Consider the following 20,530-nt stretch of genomic DNA (forward strand, 5'->3'; position numbering starts at 1 on the left):
TAAATTAACCTGTTAGAATCAGATTTCAGATTTATTGTTGGAGTGTATACGTGATACCATATACAACCATGAGTTTTCTTTTTCCTGCGGGCAGAATTACCACTAATTGGTAGTGCAAAAATAAACACAGCGTAAACATTTAAACAAATAACTGTAAACAGATAATGAATGTAAACTCTGTGCAATACAGAGCGAACAAAAGAAAATCAACAAGGTGCACAAGTAAGAGTCCTTAAATGAGTCTGAGTTTGTCATTGAGGAGTCTGGGGCAGCAGCTGTTCCTAAACCTGGTGGTGTGAGTCTTGTGGCATTTATATCTCTTACCTGATGGCAGTAGTGAGAAAAGAGCGTGTGCTTGGTGGTGTGGGTCTTTGATGATTGCTGCTGCTCTCCGACTGCATCATTCCCTGTAGTGGAAAGGTTTTTGCCTGTGATATGCTAGGTTGTGTTCACTACCTTTTAGAGGGCTTTATGCTCAGGGGTACTGGTGTCCCCATACCAATCCATGTTGCAGCCGGTCAGCATACTTTTCACCACACTTCTGTGGAAATTTGCCAGGGTTTCTCGTCGCGTACCAAACCTCTGCAAACTCCTGAGGAAGTGGGGTTGTTGATGAGTTTTTTTCACGATGCCATTGGTGTGTTGGGGCCAGGAAAAATCCTCTGAGATAGTGACTCCCAAACACCTAAATTTACTCACCCTCTCCACCTCTGTTTTCCCCCAATGATCACTGGATCGTACACCTCTGGTTTTCCTTTCCTGAAGTCAACAATCAGCTCCTTGGTTTTGGTGACATTGGATTCAAGGTTGTTGAGCTCAGTTTTCAATCTCTATCTTTCTTTATAAAACCCACTATGGTGGTATTGTCGACACATTTGTAGATGGTGTTATTGTCATACTGAACCCCACAGTTGTAGCTGTAAAGTGAGTGGAGCAGGGGGGTAAGAACAGTGTTGTGGTGCTCCAGTATTGATGGAGATGGTGGAGGAGAAGTTCTTACTCATCTTCACTGATTATGGTCTGGAAGTGAGGAAATCCATGATCCAATTATGCAGTGCGGTGTTGAGTCCGATGTCTTGGGAATTTGCTGATCAATTTTGAGGGGATGATGGAATTAAATACCGAACTGTAGTTGATGAGGAGCATCCTGATGAATGCATCTTTGTTGTCCAGGTGTTCCAATCTTTTATGTAGAACCATTGAGATGGCATCAACGGTAGACCTGTTACTACAAAAGGTGAACTGGAACCTCCTCCACCCTCAAAATAATTTGAGTAAGTTTATTCCCTTTGTGTATAAGGGACTTCAAGTTTCTGGGTTTCAACTGTTACACTTTCCAGCAGCAATTAGGTGGGGCACACAGACAAATGAGTTAAGTTTAACAAAATTTATTAACCAAACTAACAATAATAGAATGAACTCAGTAAACTTGACACCTCAACACCAGCCTCAATGGCAACTCTATATCAACAGAAGATTATTATGCAGCGAGTGTGTGTTGGGGGAGGGTGGGGGGGGGGGGAGAGAGGAGAACCCAATCCATTACAGTCCAGGCTGAAGTGTCCCAAAACGCCCCTCACGTGAATCATGTCAAGTCTGTCAGGGGAACTCAACACTGTCTTGGGGTTCGAATGGGGCTATCACAGCCCTTCACTTCCTTTTATCCAGAATTTTCCACAATAACTTCTTGGTCACTATATGAGGTTCATGCCTCTGAAGCCTACTTCAGGGTTCTTCTGGCACGCAAGTCCTCCTCTTCGGACACCTTGTCTTGAGTGATCTGGTGACCCTCCAAAGCCCTCCTTAGGGTTCACAAGTGCCCTTCTGGCACATGACTCCTCTTCCAAAGAAGGGGACAGGCGAGGCACTAGTCAATCCTGCACACTCCACTGACTAACCTCTCTCAAAACTAGCATGCTGGGCTTTTAAAACTGCCCAGTACTGTCTCCAGCTCTCCCCATTGGTGGAGAGATTAGCAGCTGCAGGCTTTCTCTCATGCGAGCCCAGGACCTTTAGCGCGTGGTTCCCTTGCTTTGACAACTATCAAGCCTAGCGATACGACAGCTGTCAACTCCCCAGCAGTAAATTCAGTCTGGTCCTCAGTCAAAAAACAAAATAGTCAAGGTCCATAACATATTTCTGAAGATCTATCCTTGGGCCATGTTGATGCAGTCATGAAGAAGGCACACCAGCAGCTATATTTCTTGAGGAGATTTGGTACATCACCAGAGATTCTTGCAAATTTTTACAAGTTTATGTACTACGGAGAGCATTCTGACTGGTAGCATCACTGTCTGGTATAGAAGTACCAATGCACAAGGCTACAGAATTAATGACAGAATATCATTCATCAGTAATGGGATTCTTATAATTTCTAATGTTGCAGAAGTGATCTTTGATCAATGACGTTGCAAAATCAAGAACAAAGCACAATTTTGTTATTTTCTTCATTAAAGTAGATTTTCAAATGATTTTTTCATCTCAACAGCTACCATTTCTCCCGCTTGCATTACAGGACAACATGAGCTACAAGACCACAAGATGTCAGAGCAGAACTGGCCTTTTCAGCCAATTGCTCTACCATTCAAATTTTGACAAATGTATTTTTCATTTTTTTTTAAATAATTTTTTTTCACACTGAACCATTAGAACCAAAATATGTACAAAATGTTTCTAATTAAATATACATAATGGCATTTCCCCACTTTTTTCCCCCTTCCCTCCCTCCCACCTTCCCACCCCTTCCAAAACCAGTAAATATTCAACATGTACAATACAATAAAAGCATAAAACAATGTCGACACACAAAGGAAAAATAAACCAGAAAAATGTCATCTACTTTTATACACTAAATCAAATAGTTTTGTCGCCTTATCATTTTAGCGTATGGAGGTCCGAGGTAAACTCTCTCTGTTATGTTCCCAAATTTGTTTGAACCATGTGACTTTATTTTTAAAATTATGTTATTTCTTCCAATGGAATACATTTATTCATTTCCATGTCTTCTTTGGCTTGGCTTCGCGGACAAAGATTTATGGAGAGGTAAATGTACCATTGCTGTATTCTCAGGCTCTCTTCCATTTTCCAAGTTGACATTATACATTTTTTTGCTACCGCTAAGGCTATCATAATGAATTTTTTTTGTGCTTTATCCAATTTGAGGCCTAATTCTTTATTTCTTATGTTACTTAAAAGGAAGATCACTGGAATTTTTGGTATGTTATTTTTTGTGATTTTATTTATTATCTGATTTAGTTCTTCCCAAAACGTATTCACTTTTGTACATGCCCAAATTGCATGTGTTGTTTTTCCCATTTCCTTCTTACAGCGAAAACACCTATCTGATAATGTTGGATTCCATTCTTTTCATTTTTGGGGTGTGATATATACCCTGTGTAACCAATTTACTGTATCATATGTAACCTTGTGTTTATTGTATTCTTCATAGTTCCAGAACATAACTTTTCCCATGCTTCATTCTTTATCTTTGTTTAAATCCTTTTCCCACTTTTGTTTAGGTTTATAGCTTATTTCCTCATTTTCCTTACTTTGCATCTTAATGTACATATTTGTTATAAATCTTTTAATTATCATTGTATCTGTAATCACGTATTCAAAGCTGTTTCCTTCTGGTAATCTCAATCTGTTTCCCAATTTAACCTTCAAATAAGCTTTCAGTTGATGGTATGCAAACATTGTACCATGAGTTATTCCATATTTGTACTTCAATTGTTCAAATGTTAATAAATTATTTCCCAAAAAACAGTTTTCTATTCTTTTGATTCTTTTTCTCTCCCATTCTCTAAAGGAAAGTTTATCTATTGTAAAGGGGATTAGTGGATTTTGCGTCAATAACAATTTTGGTATTTGGTAATTCGTTTTTTTTCCTTTCTACGTGGATCTTCTTCCATATATTAAGTAAATGATGCAATACTGGTGAGCTTTTATATTGCACCAGCTTTTCATTCCACTTATAAAATATATGTTCCTGTACCTTCTCCCCCATTTTATCTAGTTTTATCTTAGTCCAGTCTGGTTTTTCTCTCATCTGGTAAAAATCTGATAAATACCTTAATTGTGCGGCTCTATAATAATTTCTAAAGTTTGGTAGCTGCAAACCACCCTGGTTATACCTCTCTGTTAATTTATCTAACGCTACCCTCGGTTTTCCCCCCTTTACACAAGAATTTCCTTATTATTCTCTTTAGTTCTTTAAAGAACTTCTCTGTTAAGGGAATTGGTAACATTTGAAATAAGTATTATATCCTTGGGAGCACATTCATTTTAATGAAGATCACCCTCCCTATCAACGTTAGTGGTAATTCTTTCCAATGTTCAAAGTCTTCCTGCACTTTCTTTATTAGTGGCTGATAATTTAGTTTGTACAAGTGGCTTAAGTTATTGTCTAACCTTATTCCTAGGTATCAGATTGCTTGTGTTTGCCATTTAAATGGTGATTCTTTTTTAAGTTCTGTATAATCCGCATTACTCATTGGCATCACTTCACTTTTATTTACGTTGACCTTGTACCCCGATATTTCTCCATATTCCTTCAATTTCTTGTGTAATTCTTTTATTGATATTTCTGGTTCTGTTAGGTATACTATGATGTCATCTGCAAATAAGCTGATTTTATACTCATTCTCCTTTTTTTTATCCCTTTTATTTTGTTTTCTATTTTTATCAGCTCTGCCAATGGTTCTATTGCTAAGGCGAACAATGAGGGCGATCATGAACATCCTTGCCTCGTTGATCTACTTAATTTGAATTGGTTCGATACATATCCATTTACTACTACTTTTGCCAATGGTCTATTATATAATGCTTTATCTGGCAGATTGAACTTCTGTAATACCTTAAATAAGTAGTTCCACTCTACCCTGTCGAAAGGCTTTTTCTGCGTCTAAAGCAACAGTCACCATTGGTTTCTTATTTCCTTGAGCTGCATGAATTAGATTCATAAGTTTGGAGACATTATCTGCTGTTCATCTTTTCTTAATAAATTCAGTTTGATCTTGTTTTACTATTTTTGGTACATAGTCGACCAATCTGTTTGCTAATAATTTCGCTATTATCTTATAATCTGAATTATGTAGAGATATTGGACTATATGATGCTGGTGTTAATGGATCCTTCTCCCTTTGGTATTAATGTAATTATTGCTGTTTTACATGAGTCTGGCAAGTTTTGTATTTCTTCTACCTGATTCCAGGAGAGGAGGAATTAATAACTCTAAATGTTTTATAAAATTCTATTGGAAATCTATCCTCTCCTGGAGTTTTATTGTTCAGCAGCTTTTTTAATATATCCTGTACTTCCTCTATTTCAAATGGTTTTATCAGTTTGTTTTGACCCTCTTGCAATTTTGGCAGTTCAATTTTAGCTTAAAAACTCCTCTATTTTATCATCTTTCCCCTCGTTCTCAGTTTGGTATAATTGTTCATAAAATTCCTTAAAGTTTTCTTTAATTTTTGTTGGATTATGTGTGATTTGTTTGTCCTTTTTCCTTGATGCCAATACAGTTCTTTTAGCTTGTTCTGTTTTAAGTAGCCAGGCCAATATTTTGTATTTTTTCTACCAATTCGTAATACTTTTGCTTTGTTTTCATTGTTCTTCTCCACCTTGTACATTTGTAATGTTTCGTATTTTATTTTTTTGTCTGTCAATTCTCTCTTTTTCTTTATATCGTCCCTTTTCACTAGTTCCTTTTCTATACATGCTATCTCCCTTTCCAGTTGCTCTATTTCCCGATTGTAATCCTTTTCATCTTAGTTATTTAACTTATTATCTGTCCTCTAATGTAAGCCTTCATTACATCCCAAAGTATAAATTTATCTTTCACCGATTGTTTATTTCAAAATATGTTTTAATTTGGCATTCAATAAACTCTCTAAATTCCTGCCTTTTAAGTAGCATGGAGTTTAACCTCTATCTATATGTTCTTGGTGGGATGTCCTCCAGTTCTATTGCTAATAACAGGGGTGAATGATCTGAAAGTAGTCAAGCTTTATACTCAGTTTTCCTAACTCTTCCATGAATATGGGCTGACAACAAAAACATATCAATCCTTGAGTATGTTTTATGCCTACTCAAATAATATGAATATTCCTTCTCTTTTAGATGCTGTCTCCTCCTTATGTTTCATTTCCTGCATTGATTTAACCATAAATTTGGCTACTTTATTCTTTTTGCTTGTCTTTTGTCCAATTTTATCCAACACTGGATCCAAATTAAGGTTAAAATGCCCTCCTATCAATATATTTCCTTGTGTGTCTGCAATCTTCAAAAAAAATATCCTGCATAAACTTTTGATCCTCATTGTTAGGTGCATATATATCGAACAAATTCCAAAATTCTGAGTGTATCTGACACTTTATCATTGCATACCTCCCTGCTGGATCTATTATTTCCTCCTCTATGTTGATTGGTACATTTTTGTTAATAATTTGGCTACACCTCTAGCTTTTGAATTATATGATGCTGCCGCTACGTGTCCTCTTTAATTTGTTAAGTTCCACTTCAGTTAGGTGTGTTTCCTGCACAAATGCTTTCTTTTTTTCTTTTCAGTAAATTTAGTAGCCTCTTCCTTTTAATTTGGTTATGTATTCCATTAATGTTTATAGTCATATAGTTCAACGTTACCATCTTGTATCTTGTTTACACCTCTTTTCCGCCTTGCAGCCTCCATCCCCCTTTTTCCCCTTTTTATCTTTTAGCTTTCCCTTTTTAAACTCAATGCATGACAACACACTTAAAACATAAAATACTCCAACAATTCCCACACCCAATAACACCTTAACCCCAAATACACCCCCCTTCTCTGAGTTGCCCCTTATCACTTGCCGGGTAACCACATCTCCCCTTTCCATTTGGTTTGTGATCTTGCTCGCAAGCATCAACTGATTTCACAGTGATGGTTATTCTCTCCCTCCCCAGTGCCCCCAGAAAACACTTAAAAAAAAACATATAACAAAGATCTCTTTTTTTCCCCCTTCTTCCTTCCTTCACTTCTCACTTCCTTCACTTCTCTTTTCCATCTTTAATTCTTTACACATACATTATTTTTACATCTTTATATTTACTTTATCACCAATCTTCTTTCTTGTTACATCTCTTCTTCTGTCCTGTAAGCGCTCTGCAAAATCTTGTGCTTCCTCCGGATCCGAGAACAGTCTGTTTTGCTCCACAGGTATAAATATTTTAAGTATGGCTGGATGTCTTAACATAAATTTATAACCTTTTTTCCATAAAATCATTTTCGCTGTATTAAACTCCTTCCTCCTCTTTGAGTTCAAAACTTGTCTTGGTAAAAATTTTTTTTTTGTCCCTTATATTCCAACGGCTTATCTTCTCTAACTTTGTTCCTTGCCCGCCCCAATATATTTTCTCTTGTCGTATATCTTAAAAAAACTTTACTAAGATGTATCTTGGATTTTGATGAGTCTGCTGTTTCTGAGCTAGAGCTCTATGTGCCCTTTCTATTTCCATTTCTGCATGTATTTCTGTCGTTCCCAAAACCTTCGGAATCCATCCTTTTATAAATTTCTTCATCCTCCTTCAGGCCCACTATTTTTGTTGTTTTGCCTACTATAGTTTTCCAAAATATAAATTTTCTGCGATAGCAACTCTTGTGTCTCTTTAATTTTTTTGTCACTTTCTTCCAATTTTTCTCTTAAGTCATTTACTTCCAATTCTACAACCGTTTTCCGCTCCTCCACATTTTCTACTCTTTTTCCTATTTCTGTCATGACCAGTTCTAAACTTTGCATTTGTCTTCTGCTCTTTTCATTTATCTTTTAATTGCACTAAATTCTAATAACCATTCTTTAAATGATTTCATTTGTTCTTCAAAAAAGGCTTTCTCTATATTCTGTCCATTAGTTTTTCCTGATTAATTACTTCCAAGTCTTTTTCTGGCCTCATCTTGCTGGGCCTTTTGCTGTTGGTCTTCCTTTCGTGGGCTGTCTGTCTGGCTTCCTGCTGTTGATTCTCTTGTTTTCTGTCACCCCACTGTTGTTCTTCTTTGTCCGGCTCCTCGATCCTTTCCTCTTTTGTTTTTATCCTCCAGCTGAGCGCCCTGTTGCCGGGTGTCCTTCATCTGTTCGTGTTGTACCTGTCCGCTCCTCTGTTGAGCCCCCCTCCCACCGATGTTAACTTTTTCCTTTGATTCCGTAATGCGCATGCGCAGTTGCGCACTTTTGTTTGGCTCCAAGAAGCATTTTTGGAGTCCACTGGTCGGAAGGTCGTGACTTCATAGGGCACTCCCCAACATTGGAGATCGGCTGCTCTTCTCCACCACAGCTCCCTACTCCTTCATGCAGGTAAAACCTTTTTTCTCCGGTGCTTTTTCTTTTTTCCAGTTTGTTCTTACTTTCTCTTTCTTGGATGCCATCTTGTTCTTCTCTGTAACTTTATCTTCTATTTCTTGAGTTTTGTATCCTTTGAGCCTTTTTTCCAAACTTTTTTCTTTTTTTTTTCTGGAGAGGGCTGGTTCAACCCGACTGGCCACTACTCCATCACGTGACTCCATGTATTTTTCATCTTAACTCCATTCTCCTGCCTCCTCCCCATAACCTTTGCCACCCTTATTAATCAAGAGCCTATCAACCTCTGCTTTAAATGTACTAGTGACTTGGCTTCCACAGCTGTCTATGGCAACAAATTCTAAGGTTTACCACTGTCTGGTTGAATAAATTTCTCATCTCTGTTCTAAACAGACTTCCTTTTATTTTGATGCTGTGTCGTATGGTTCTTGACTCTCCAATTTCTGGAAACATAATCTCTATCTAACTCTTTCAATATTCATTGTTTCAATGAAATTCTCCTTCATCTTTCTTAGCTCCAATGAGCACAGGCTCAGAGCTATAAAACACTCCTCGTGTGTTAACCCTCTCATCCTTGGAACCATGTGAGTAAACGTCTCCAGTGCCAGCACATCCTTTCTTAGAGTTGGGCCGCAAAACTGCATGATGCTCAAAATATGGACCAACAATTTATTACTTCTATATTCAAGTTCTCTCAAAACTAATTGCATTTGCCTTCTCAACCAACAAGTTGACCTTCTGGAAATTCTGCACTTGGACCTTTAAGCCCCTTTAGATCTCTGCTTTCTGAATTGCCTTTTCTGTTATGCCACTGGCTCCAATCATGTCAAAGGACTTCTGAAAATCCAAGTAAACAACATTCACTGGCTAATATTTCTGTTGTGCATGTTACTTGCACAAAGAATTACAACAGATTTGTCAGCCAAGAATGAGAGGGTTAAGGTGAGAGAGAAGAGATTTGGAAGGAACCTCGGGGGCCACTTTTTCCACTCCATATCTGGAGTGAGCTGCTGGAGAAAGCTGTCAAAATGTGTCCAATTACAATGTTTAAAAAGAATTTGGACAGATTTATGGGTAGGAAGGGCTTTGATGTGGCCCAAATGCAGGCAAATGGGAATAGCCCAGAATGCCAACATGGTCAGCATGGACAGGTTGGGCCAAATGGAAACCATGTTGACTTTGGCCTATTTCGTCGTGCTTTCAAGTACTGTATCCTGAAACCTCATCCGTAATAATGGATCTGAAGTTTCCTGTCTTTTGACTTCCTTGAAAGATTGGATGGACATTTGCAATTTAAAGACCCCTGGATGCATTCCTAACTTGAAAGATCACTTCTAATGCATATGAATCTTAACTACCCCTTTTGAAAATCCTAGAATCCAATTAATCTGGCCCAAGTGACATCCACCTTCAGCTTCCCAAGCACCTTAGTAATAGCAATTCTATCAAATTTCTAGCACATCATGGGTGATTTCCACAGTGAAGTTCAGAATGACCACAAGTGCAGTGGCTCCTAGTGAAGTTTTACATGAGATGCATTTTATGGCAATGGATTAAAAAGCCGATAAAAATCTGTGGAAAGGCTTGATGGTGGCAGTAAGAGCAGCTAAGATCAGAATGGTGTTCTGAAAGGGTAGGAAGATCTCCCAGAGCAGTTTTCAAACTGATCAGCAATTAGTCTATCAGGATCCCTTGTATTGAACTGCAATGTCAACTTCTATTTGTGGTGGATGCAATAGTTCAATGTTAAATTTCCACTTCAAAGGGAAATGCTTGCAATGATGAGGAAGGTTTTTCTCGATGGGGAAAATTGCAAACTCACTTCCTTTACGCAAAAAGGGGAGACAGTAAGAAACTGCAGACTGCTGAACTCTGTTTTCCTTATGACTTCTGTTATAACCTGTCATTAAAGATACTTGCCCTTGGAAAACAAGAGTAGTTGGAGAAAGTCAGCACAGTCTTGGAACCTTTGACTAATTTATTTGAGTTTCTCAAGAAGAAATGTGCGTGACGGATAAGAGAACCAGTGATAAAAGGTGCTGCATCAAAGATGGCCACAGAAAATAAAACCTGATAGTGCAGGCCATGGATGCAAGATTGGTTGGCAACTGATAACGCTAAGATGATAGAAATGAGTAATTTTCGACAATATAATAAGTGATGGCATATGTGCTTGGGCTTCAGCTTTTTATTAAAATGTTATGAGCCCAGAGGACTCCAAAACCCAGCAGCAATAGATAATCACCACAAAACAAAATGATGACTTAAACAAAAGTTGCTTTTAATGATATTTTAAATGTGAAAATCAAATCAAACTTTATCTCGATTGATTTACTTAACCCCCTTCTAATTCTAAGCGCATGTGTGTAATGTGTGTATAAGTTCAGAAAAGTTCATTGATTCACAGTCCAACCTCATTTCTCATTCCTCCAAGTTCACTGGTTGCAGGCAATTCTTGTACTGTGCACAGAATTTAACATTTATAAAGTTCACCAGGCTTTGGTGCTTGAAAGGTAAATGGTTACGGCTCAGAAAGGTTCTTGATGGTTTTCAGAGAGAGATGTGTTGTTCCTTTTTAATCAGCCACTTCAGTGTCTTGCTGACAAAACTTGCCCCTTCAGGGTTCTCCAGATGATAAACTCTTTCTTTCAGGTCACCACAGAGTTCTGTTTTTGTTTCTCTTATTCCAGCCAGTCCTCTCCTCTTGCATGAACCACAAGGGCTTTGACCATGCTGTCTTACAACTGGGCTTTCCATTAGCTTGCCAGCTTGTCCTGTTCCAGTCCCAGCTGCTGGCTGTAACACTGTACAAGTTGTCTCTGTCAGCCTGTTTGACTCTCTCTGATTGCAAAACCACATGACCCTCTTACAACAGCAAGCTCTCCTCCAGACAGCAGTGGTGCCGACATGCACTTTCATCTGTTGCCTTTTGCAAACAACAATCCATTAGTGAAGTCTCTTGAGTACTCTTCAAAAGCTCTTGCAAAAGCTCTGGAACCAATACGTCTACCATGGGCAGAGCTCCAGTATTTTAACTAAGATCTGTCCTAAAGTGTTTGTTTGTGACCGACTCTAACAAACCTTTCCCCATTTATCTCCCAAAAACGTGTGTTTGTGCCTTTACAGGGTATTGGGCAAATAGAACCTTGAACCTTTTTGGGAGGAGGCAAGATTGTCCATTGTGGGAGGAAAAATTGAAGAAACACATTAAATTGTGAGGGATTGCAAAAGAATTTGGGTGTTCTGGAGCTTCATTCTGGCAGTCCCTCTGTATTGAGAATGGTGAGGGACTTCCAAAGATTCCACTTGTTTCATGGGTTCTGAGGTTTTGAAGAGCTGTTTTGAGAGCAGGAGGTAGTTAAGAGTGCAGGTTTGTAAGGTGTTCTGTTCCTTCCACTGCTTGAGCAGGGGTTTTGTGTTCTTGTATGTGGTTATCCAGTTACCCAGCAGCTACTTCTGGAGTACAGTAAAACCCAGGTATCTGCCACCTGTGGGTATTGATAGATGCTGGATAAATGAGTTTTCCAGTTGCTTGAAATACTTACAATGCAATGATTACACCTGCATTAAGAATAAGCAGTTTATAAGACAAAAATGTGATGCTGTACTTGCACCAAATAAACATAATTTTCATGAATATATAAATCTTAAAGCATTATACTTTATTTTCAGTCACATTCTTTGAAAACATTTAACCGTCGCTGTGTCTCCACGAAGCTGCCCAAAAGACTAATAACATAGTAGGTAATTACCCACCCAAGTTTACAGATAAAGCCTGACTAATATACTTAATAATCTAATAAAGATAAAGACTCTTAAGAAGCAGGGGACAAGCCTCTAACTCAGATTCTTACTAACCAGGCAGCCAATGGCAAGTGGTGCGAATCAGCTCTTCATCCTGGGCAATACCATTTTAATCACAACTTTTTTCAAATCGCTGCTATGAGCAAAGCATGACTGTAGTTTGGATTGTGGAGGGTCATGTGACCTCTCCACCTGGAACCGAGACGGAAGTCCCATCGCTTGCCAATAAAGGTCGGTTTCTGCCCACTCATTAGTGCACACCTGTCAAATGACCCTTTTAATCACCTAGAGATTACATGGGCTTGTCTCTCCAGCTTGGTGTATTATAAAGTCCACCATGTTCAGTAGTTTTTGTTCTTTGATCCTGAGTTGAACTCCACTCCTCTTCAGGTCGCAAACTAGACAATGCTGGAGGAAACATTGGTAAGGTGTGCACGACATCGGGATTGTGGCTGTTAGATAGCATTGGAGCCGTACCCATGTTAGAAAAGGAATGGCAGGGTATTGTAATCCTTCATTGTTATGTCTTTATTCAGTTGCCAGTATTGGTAGTGTTAAGTTCGCTGTGACTGGCTATCTTGTTTGTGTGAGTGTAAGCAGTGGTTAATATTGGTAGCGTTAAGTCCAATATCACTGATTATACTCTTTTGAAATTGAGGGTACTATAGTGTGTGTGTGGCCCCCTTGCATATGTTTTAAAGATCCTTCATCCTGTGTCCAGGCTCAATGCTCCTTGAATTCACCAAATTTTTCCCTTTCCATACAACAACGACCAAGGCACTTCACTGGCTGAGCATTTGCTCCCCTCTTCACCAAAGGGTAACTTCAGAGAACGCTCACTTCGACAATTAATTTAATTTTTTAATTTCTGATTTTTATTTATTTATTTTCCTCTTTTTATGCTGGTTGCTTGAATTTCAGATTATGTTGTTATGTACAAGTAATCTTCGTCTGTTACTGGGAATGAAACATTTATTTAAATCTTTTTAACTGCCTGATGGTCTCCTCTTGTGATAGTTTGGAATAGAGTGAATAAAGAGAAGCCTTGGAGAGGGGGTGGGGGCACACATTGGGTCACACACCATTCATGGATTGAAATAGTAGTCAGTGCTTCAGGTCAAGTCCCTTTGGAGAATTCCATTTCCCTTGGAATATTCTGTTTTGTTTTTCTGGTGTTAGGCATGTGAACATTATGACCTGTAAAAAGTACCTCACTGAATTTGGGGCTGTACTGCTGGAAATGTTGGACTGAGGAAGGCACTGATGATCATTCGGAAATCTTTGAGGGGAATTTGAAAGATTTTTGTGGATGTATTATTGATGGTGTCTTTTTGGTGCCTTGAGATGCCAAGTGCCCTGAGGTTGGATTTGCATTCACTGATATTTGATTGAAATATCACAAATCTTGAGGAATTTTGGCAAGGTGGATATAAGAATTTTTTTTTGTGTGGGCAAAAATATCACTAACCATTGTTTAAATCAATTTTTTCTCTAAGTGGTGAGTCTTTGGCACTCCAAGGACTTGATTTTTGAGGTTGCTGCAAATTCTTGATGAGCAAGATGGCACAAGATTGCTGGGCATAGACTTATCAGATGAATCCAAGCTGATTACATTTTGGAGCAAGCTTGAGAGGCCAAGTTGTTCCTCTTCAGTCACGTATTCAAAGTTAACACGCAATTGTTAGTCCAATTGGCAAATGAGATGGGTATTAATTTTAAGATTTTGAGCCGAGTATGAAAACTCACTCTGTACATAAACCAAACATCGGACATGAGTTTTCCAAAGAAATCATTTACTGCCTTAAGCTGATGAAAAACAAAATAATTGTTGCTCTTTTCTTCGCTTCTAAAGGCAAACTTATTGTGATTTGTTAGAAGGAAATCGGGTATGTGAATTCGTTCATTTTCTGTGCTTGAAGTCTGCAAAATCTATAGTTAAATGGGATACAATGTAACAGAATCAAAGAATTTAGAATTATCTGTTATAATTCAATGCATTTGTTTAATAGTACTGTATAATTATAATTTTTGCATTTGATTTTCTATTTTCATGTACAAAATATTGAGTGGATGCAGATATCTGCACACAAAAGTTATTAGTGATTAGAAAAGCTACTGAGACTTGAAATTTTGTAACAAAATTATCTTGTAAGTCAATATTGGCTTGAAATTGACATGTGCTATTGACAAGGCTTGTAAACAAAAGCATCTTGTATTTTCCCCTTCCTATTTTAGCATTTTGAAAGGACTGTTCCCTTCATAATTTCCACCCATAGCAAACTTCCCCTATTTCCACCTCTCATCCACGCTGCAATAAGTTTTTAACTGCTCTCACTTTGTAATTTCCTAGCTACCCTCCAGATACTTGGCATCTCACCCATCCCAAACAATGATACAATCCTTTTTGCATGGATATTATCTGCCTTTTGAGCTCTTCACATAGCTCTGTGGATGGTTGGAAGGGTGGTGGGTGGGGGTGGTGGGGGGGGGGGAGGGGGGGTTCTGAACTTGCTCTGCTTTAATCTGCCAAGTATGTAGTGTCAGAGGTGGAGCTGAGCTCTATTACATGTCCCAACTCTTTAGGTTTGGGAAGGTGGCTTTATATGTAAAAGGACTCACCGACTCAGCTTTTTCCTGTTCTGTGTGAACAAGCAAGCTGGCCCATATATGGCAATAACACAGCTTTTCAGTGTAAAAAGTGTGACAGGGCTCCTACAATTCCCTAGCTTCCAACAACGTCTAAGGATACACGATCACAATGTATGGACAATGTAACATCTCTAAGAAGTTCTCAGAATTAATCCTTCTCAGTGGCAAATATAGATGAAAAATATTCATTCAGTACCTCCCCATTTCCTGTGGCTCTACACATGGAGAGACTTGTTGATCTTTAAGGGGCTCTCCCTTTTGTCAAGTTGCTCTTTTGTTCTTTTTCTATTTGCATGTGATGAAACAAACTATCATCTGTTATGTCTTTTTCTCTCTGCAGAATACAAGCAGAATAGTTCTGGTTTTGTAAATGTTGTCAAGACAATTCAGCAAGTAAATAGTTATTTTCACACAATGAAGGTTTTCAAATACAAAGAAAAATTGTCAATTTATTTTTCTGGTATTGAAAGGCCTTTAAATTTTGGCCAAGGGTATCTGAAAAAAATATTGACAGTTAATCATATAAGACCATCGTGAAGTGTTTGAAACTGCCATTTACCACCTTGTCAGAGGAGTTGATAAAATACATCCTTGATTTAAGTTTTATGGGTTTACAGAATGAGCAGTGGTTGCAATTAACTCTATATTGTATATTGGACTATGTTGGGCTTGATTTAAAAAAAAACTGTCAAGCATGGGACAAACAGAATCTGGTTAGAACTAAAAGATAGGGTGTGAAATATGAAAGTCTGTTGATTCTGTGATTGTAATAAAAGCACAAATGCTGGAAGAACTCAGCAGGTCTCACCATGGCCATAGGAGGTAAAGATATCCAACCTAATTTCAGGTCTGAACCCTTCACCTACGTAAGAAGGTTCACTCATAGCTTGTGGAAGGGCACAAGTTTGTAATGTTGGTTTTTAATCTCCTATTGTTGCTGTGAGACCTGCCTGAGTTCCTTCAGCATTTCTGCGTTTTTACTTTTTATTTGGAACAAGAAGATAGCTAAGGGAAGATTAGACAAGTGGAAAAACTATAGGGTAGCTATAATCAAGGACTCTAATTATCACAGCTTAAATTGGGATAATTAATAGTGTTAAAGGCAGAGGGAGAGAAGATGTGCCCAGGATAATGTTCTGGAGCAGAATGTTTCTGGTTCATTGAGAAGGAAGGCGTTACTGAATCATTTGGCAAGGGACCACGTAGTAGTTGACCAACAACAACCTTGTGCTCAACATCTGCAAAACCTCGATGTAAAAAAAGAAATGAGAACAACAATTCATGCAATCTGGACATGTGAGAGAGTAGAAAAATTTTGGGATGATCTCAATCAGATATTAAATAAAATAACAGAAAACAATATACCAAAGAATCCAGAGATCTTTCTCCTAAGTAACATAAAAAACAAAGAATTTGGAATTGATTTGGAGGATGCACAAAAAAGATTTGTTAAGATAGCCCTAGCCGTAGCAAAAAAATGTATTATGTCAACCTGGAAATTGGAAGATAATTTGAAAATACAACAATGGTATATAGAAATGAATAAATGTATTCCATTAGAAAAAATAACATATAGTTTAAGAAATAATATTGAAATATTCGAACAAGTATGGGAGCCTTACATTAAATACAATAGCGAAAACCTACCGGGGACAAACATTACCTAAGTTGATGGAAGGAGAAGGAAAGAAAAGAATGGACTCTGTAGAATTTCTGGTGTATTTTTGTTGAATGACAACATTGTCTGACTGAATTAATGCAACCTAGATTGTATACCTAAAATGGATGAGGGGGGGGGGGTGGGGGGGGTGGCTTGGGAGGAGGGGGGGGGAGAAAAAGTCACTGTAAATGTGTGAAAAAGAAAAAGTGTATATCATGGCTATTGTGATTTATGGTGTGAAAAATAAAAAAATTTAAAAAAAAACATCAGCAAAACCAAGGAGATCATTGTGGACTTCAGGAGGGAGTCAGGGAACGTGACCCCGTCCCCATCGAGGGTTCAGTTGTGGAGAGGACCAAGAACTTTAAATTCCTGGGCGTTAACGTCTGAGGATCTGTCCCGGAGCCTCCATGTAGATCCAATCACAAAGAAGGCTTGCCAGTGGCTATAGTTCGTGAGGTGTCTGAGGAGATTCTGTATGTTACCGAAGACTCAAACTTCTACAGGTGTGCCGTGGAGAGCATTTTAGCTAGCTGCAGCACTGCCTGGTATGGAGGCTCCAACTCTCAGGACAAGAATAAACTCCAGAGGATTATTAACTCGGCCTGCGATATCACAGGCACCAGACTTCACTCCATCGAGGACATCTACATGAAGCTGTGTATTTAAAAAAGCAGCCTCTATCCTCAAAGACCCCCACCACATAGGCCACACCCTCTTTACTCTGCTACCATCAGGGAAAAAGGTACAGGAGCCTAAATATGTGCACTCAATTGCATTAGGACAGCTTCCCTGCTGCCATCAGTTTCATGAATAAATAAACGAACCAAAGGCACTGCCTTTTTGTGCACTATTTATTTTTAAATGGTGATGTAAGATGGTTATAATATGAATGTTTGCGCACTGATGCTGCTGCGGAACACCATATTTGATGATGATAGAATTCCGATTTTGATGCAAACAGCCCGATGATTTCATGGTATGGAAACAGGTCATTAAACCCAACTTCTGGTCAGATTAGCATGGTCTGGGGAAAGGATAATCTCAAGTAAAATAATTAGACGAAGGAAGGCTGATTTGAATGGGATGAGTGGTTCTACTTTATTGAAATTAGAACCAAAAGAAATTCTGGTTAAGGTGCACAGTTGAGGTGCATTCTCCTGAGGTACAAAGGAAGAACAAACAATCTGAAGTATCGTTTATTTTTAGACAAAAAGCTTGAGTATGTTGAAAATATCCTTGAGAATCAGGCCAATTATAAAGGAATCAAAGGGGAAGTCAAAATTAAATTGAGAGCCCTTGTTTCAACATTAAAGTTCTTAGATTCCTTTATTGTCATGTTTTTTTTTCTTCTTTGGCTTGGCTTCGCGGACGAAGATTTATGGAGGGGGTAAAAGTCCACGTCAGCTGCAGGCTCGTTTGTGGCTGACAAGTCCTATGCGGGACAGACAGACACGGTTGCAGCGGCTGCAGGGGAAAATTGGTTGGTTGGGGTTGGGTGTTGGGTTTTTCCTCCTTTGCCTTTTGTCAGTGAGGTTAGGGTTAGGTAATAGGTACAGAATATGTACTATTGCACAAAATTGCCTTCCGCCTGCCATAAAACACATTTGCCTTAAAGTGTGGCAAAGAGAAGCAAAAGAGACGCTGAGTGTCCATGGTCCATGTCCTGAAGCCTCTGCACGTATACAGACATTGGCAACTTGAGCTCCAGATCCAACTCACTGACACGATCAGGAAGCCTTCAGCGCCTGAGGCCCTTTGGGAAACTTTCTTTCCCCCAGTGATAGCAGGCAAGAAAACGTTAGCTGACAATATACAGTGCCCTCTGTACTGTTTGGGACAAAGACACTTTTTAAATTAATTTACTTCTGCTCCACAATTTTAAATTTGCAATCAAGAAATTCACATGTAACTCAAGTACATATTCCAGATTTTATTCATTGTAATTTGTATACATTTTGGTTTGACCATGTACAAATTAGAGCACTTTTTATACATGGTCCCCTCAATTCATGGCACTATAATATTTGGGATAAGATTCAATTTATTGTCATGTAATAAAGATAAAATATATAAAATTTGTTTTTGTCTGCTATAAGGCAGATTCGACATCAGTAGAAATTTCCTGAGGAGCCTCTTAGTCAGAGGAAGAAGCAAAATAGAGTCCCCTCAGTCACCACGAGTCTGTGGATTTGCCTTCAGCACTCCAAACCATCCGCAGCCCAAGCTCCAGATACAAACCTTTGACCCGATCAGGAACCCTTCAGTGTCCTTGGCGTCCTATTGCATCCCAGTTCTGATACCTGGTGCCCCTTCAGCCAATGTTGAGCCAGTCTCCAGCAGTCTGTGGCCAGGTGTGATTTCCTCGGCCCAAGTTGCCAGCAGCCCACATAACAATGATATGTGTGTGTGGATATATAAGAGAGATAAAATAGTCATGTTGAGTACTTTGTTCCATATCCCTTGTATGGAATGACTGCTTGAAGTCTGTGATTCACAGACATCACCAGGTGCTGAGTATCTTCCCTGGTGATGCTCTGTCAAGCCTCGACTGCAGCCATCTTCAGCTCCTGCTTGTTTCAGGGTTTTGTCCCCTTGAGTTTTCTCTTCAGCATGTGGAAGGCATACTCAATTGGATTTAGATTAGGAATTGGACTTGGCCAATCAGGAATTTTCTTGTTTTTAGTTTCTAAAAAGTCCTTTGTTCCTTCATTATCTTCGGGATCATTGTCTTGGTGTAGGATATGATTGGAGGCATTTTCAGAAATTATGTTTACACAGAATTCACTTTGCTACTGCCACCTGCAGTCACATATCAATGAAGTTGAGTGTGCCAGTATGTGCCCAGGCAATAACACCCTCAAAACCATGTTTCACAGATGAGGTGGTAGGCTTTGGATCTTGGGCAGTTCCTTTACACCTCCACATTTTGCTCTTGCCATCACTCTGATACAGATTAGTCTTGGTCTCATCTGTCCACAAGACCTTTTTCTAGAATTCTGCAGGTTCATTTAAATGCTTGTTGGCAAACTGTAATCTGGCCGTCCTGTTTCCGTAGCTAACTCGTGGTTTGTAACTTGCAGTGTAGCCTCTGTTTCTGTTCAAGAAGTCTTTTGTGGACAGCAGTAATTGACACCTGCCTCCTGAAGTGTTTCTGATCTGTCAGACATGCTTTTGGGGAACTTTCTTCATTGAGTATTCTGTCGTCAGCAATGGAGGTCTTCCTTGGAATACCAGTTCCTTCGTGATTACTCAGCTCACCAGTACACTTCTTAATGATGCGCACACGCACACGCACTAAATTGCAACTACAGGCTACAAAGGTGATCAAAACCTTCAAAGTCAGCCTTCTTCTTTTCTACGTGCTCCAATGAAGCAATTAAACATAACTGAATAATCACAGACACCTGACAAGCCAAATGTTCCAAACATGGTGTCCTGAAATGGAGGAACTATATATAAAAAGTGCTGTAATTTTTACATGGTCGAACCAAAATGTAATCAAATAACCTTGAATAAAATCTGGATTGTGCATTTTAATCACGTGAATATTTGATTTCAAAATTAAAATTGGACAACGGGGCGAAGAAAAGGGAAAGTGTTTTTGTCCCAAACATTATGGAGGACACTGTAAATGTGTTTTATTGGAAGAAATAGTAAACAGATAGATGGTACAGGGAGAAGTGGAATGCATAGTTGATGTAATCATTGCGTAAGTAATTCTGAGACCAAAAAAAATGACTCTTGCAGCATTTCATTAGCTACATCCGTACAGCCTGGAAAGATGCACCATTTGAACTTTGGGATAACTTGTCAGTCTGTGTTACTAGATTCTCTTTCACCTTAAGTACTTAAGTCTGATTGTTGCATACCAGACTTTATGTGGCATCTCATCCAATCCGTTGTGGAAAACCCAAATATATTGCAGATACAAGTTCTACTCTGTTACCTTTGCTGGTTACATCGTTAGCAGTACTGAAATGGTGTTTGGCCCAAATTGTCAGTGTCACTAAGTTGTCTGCCGAAGCTAATCATATTTGCCTGTCTTTCATCCATACTCCTCTAAACCTTTCTCTGTACTTGTCTCGATGTA

The 20,530-nt window shown here is 38.7% G+C and overlaps 1 protein-coding gene and 1 long non-coding RNA gene across 7 annotated transcripts in view; one reads left to right on the forward strand and one right to left on the reverse strand.

Annotated features, from left to right (window-relative positions):
- Positions 1 to 20,530, forward strand: part of nedd4l (NEDD4 like E3 ubiquitin protein ligase) — a 533,566-nt gene that overhangs the window by 21,233 nt on the left and 491,803 nt on the right. The gene's annotated exons all lie outside the window — the stretch shown is intronic.
- LOC138757143 (uncharacterized) overlaps positions 13,966 to 20,530 on the reverse strand; it is a 52,565-nt gene continuing 46,000 nt past the window's right edge. For both annotated transcript variants that reach the window (XR_011353371.1, XR_011353370.1), the window contains exons 2-3: positions 14,974 to 15,111; positions 13,966 to 14,057 (exon numbers count right to left, since the gene is read on the reverse strand). This is a non-coding gene — a long non-coding RNA (uncharacterized lncRNA). The remainder of the gene's footprint in view (positions 14,058 to 14,973; positions 15,112 to 20,530) is intronic.

The sequence above is a fragment of the Narcine bancroftii genome, chromosome 3, assembly GCF_036971445.1.
Source record: "Narcine bancroftii isolate sNarBan1 chromosome 3, sNarBan1.hap1, whole genome shotgun sequence".
Classification (NCBI taxonomy): Eukaryota; Metazoa; Chordata; class Chondrichthyes; order Torpediniformes; family Narcinidae; genus Narcine; species Narcine bancroftii.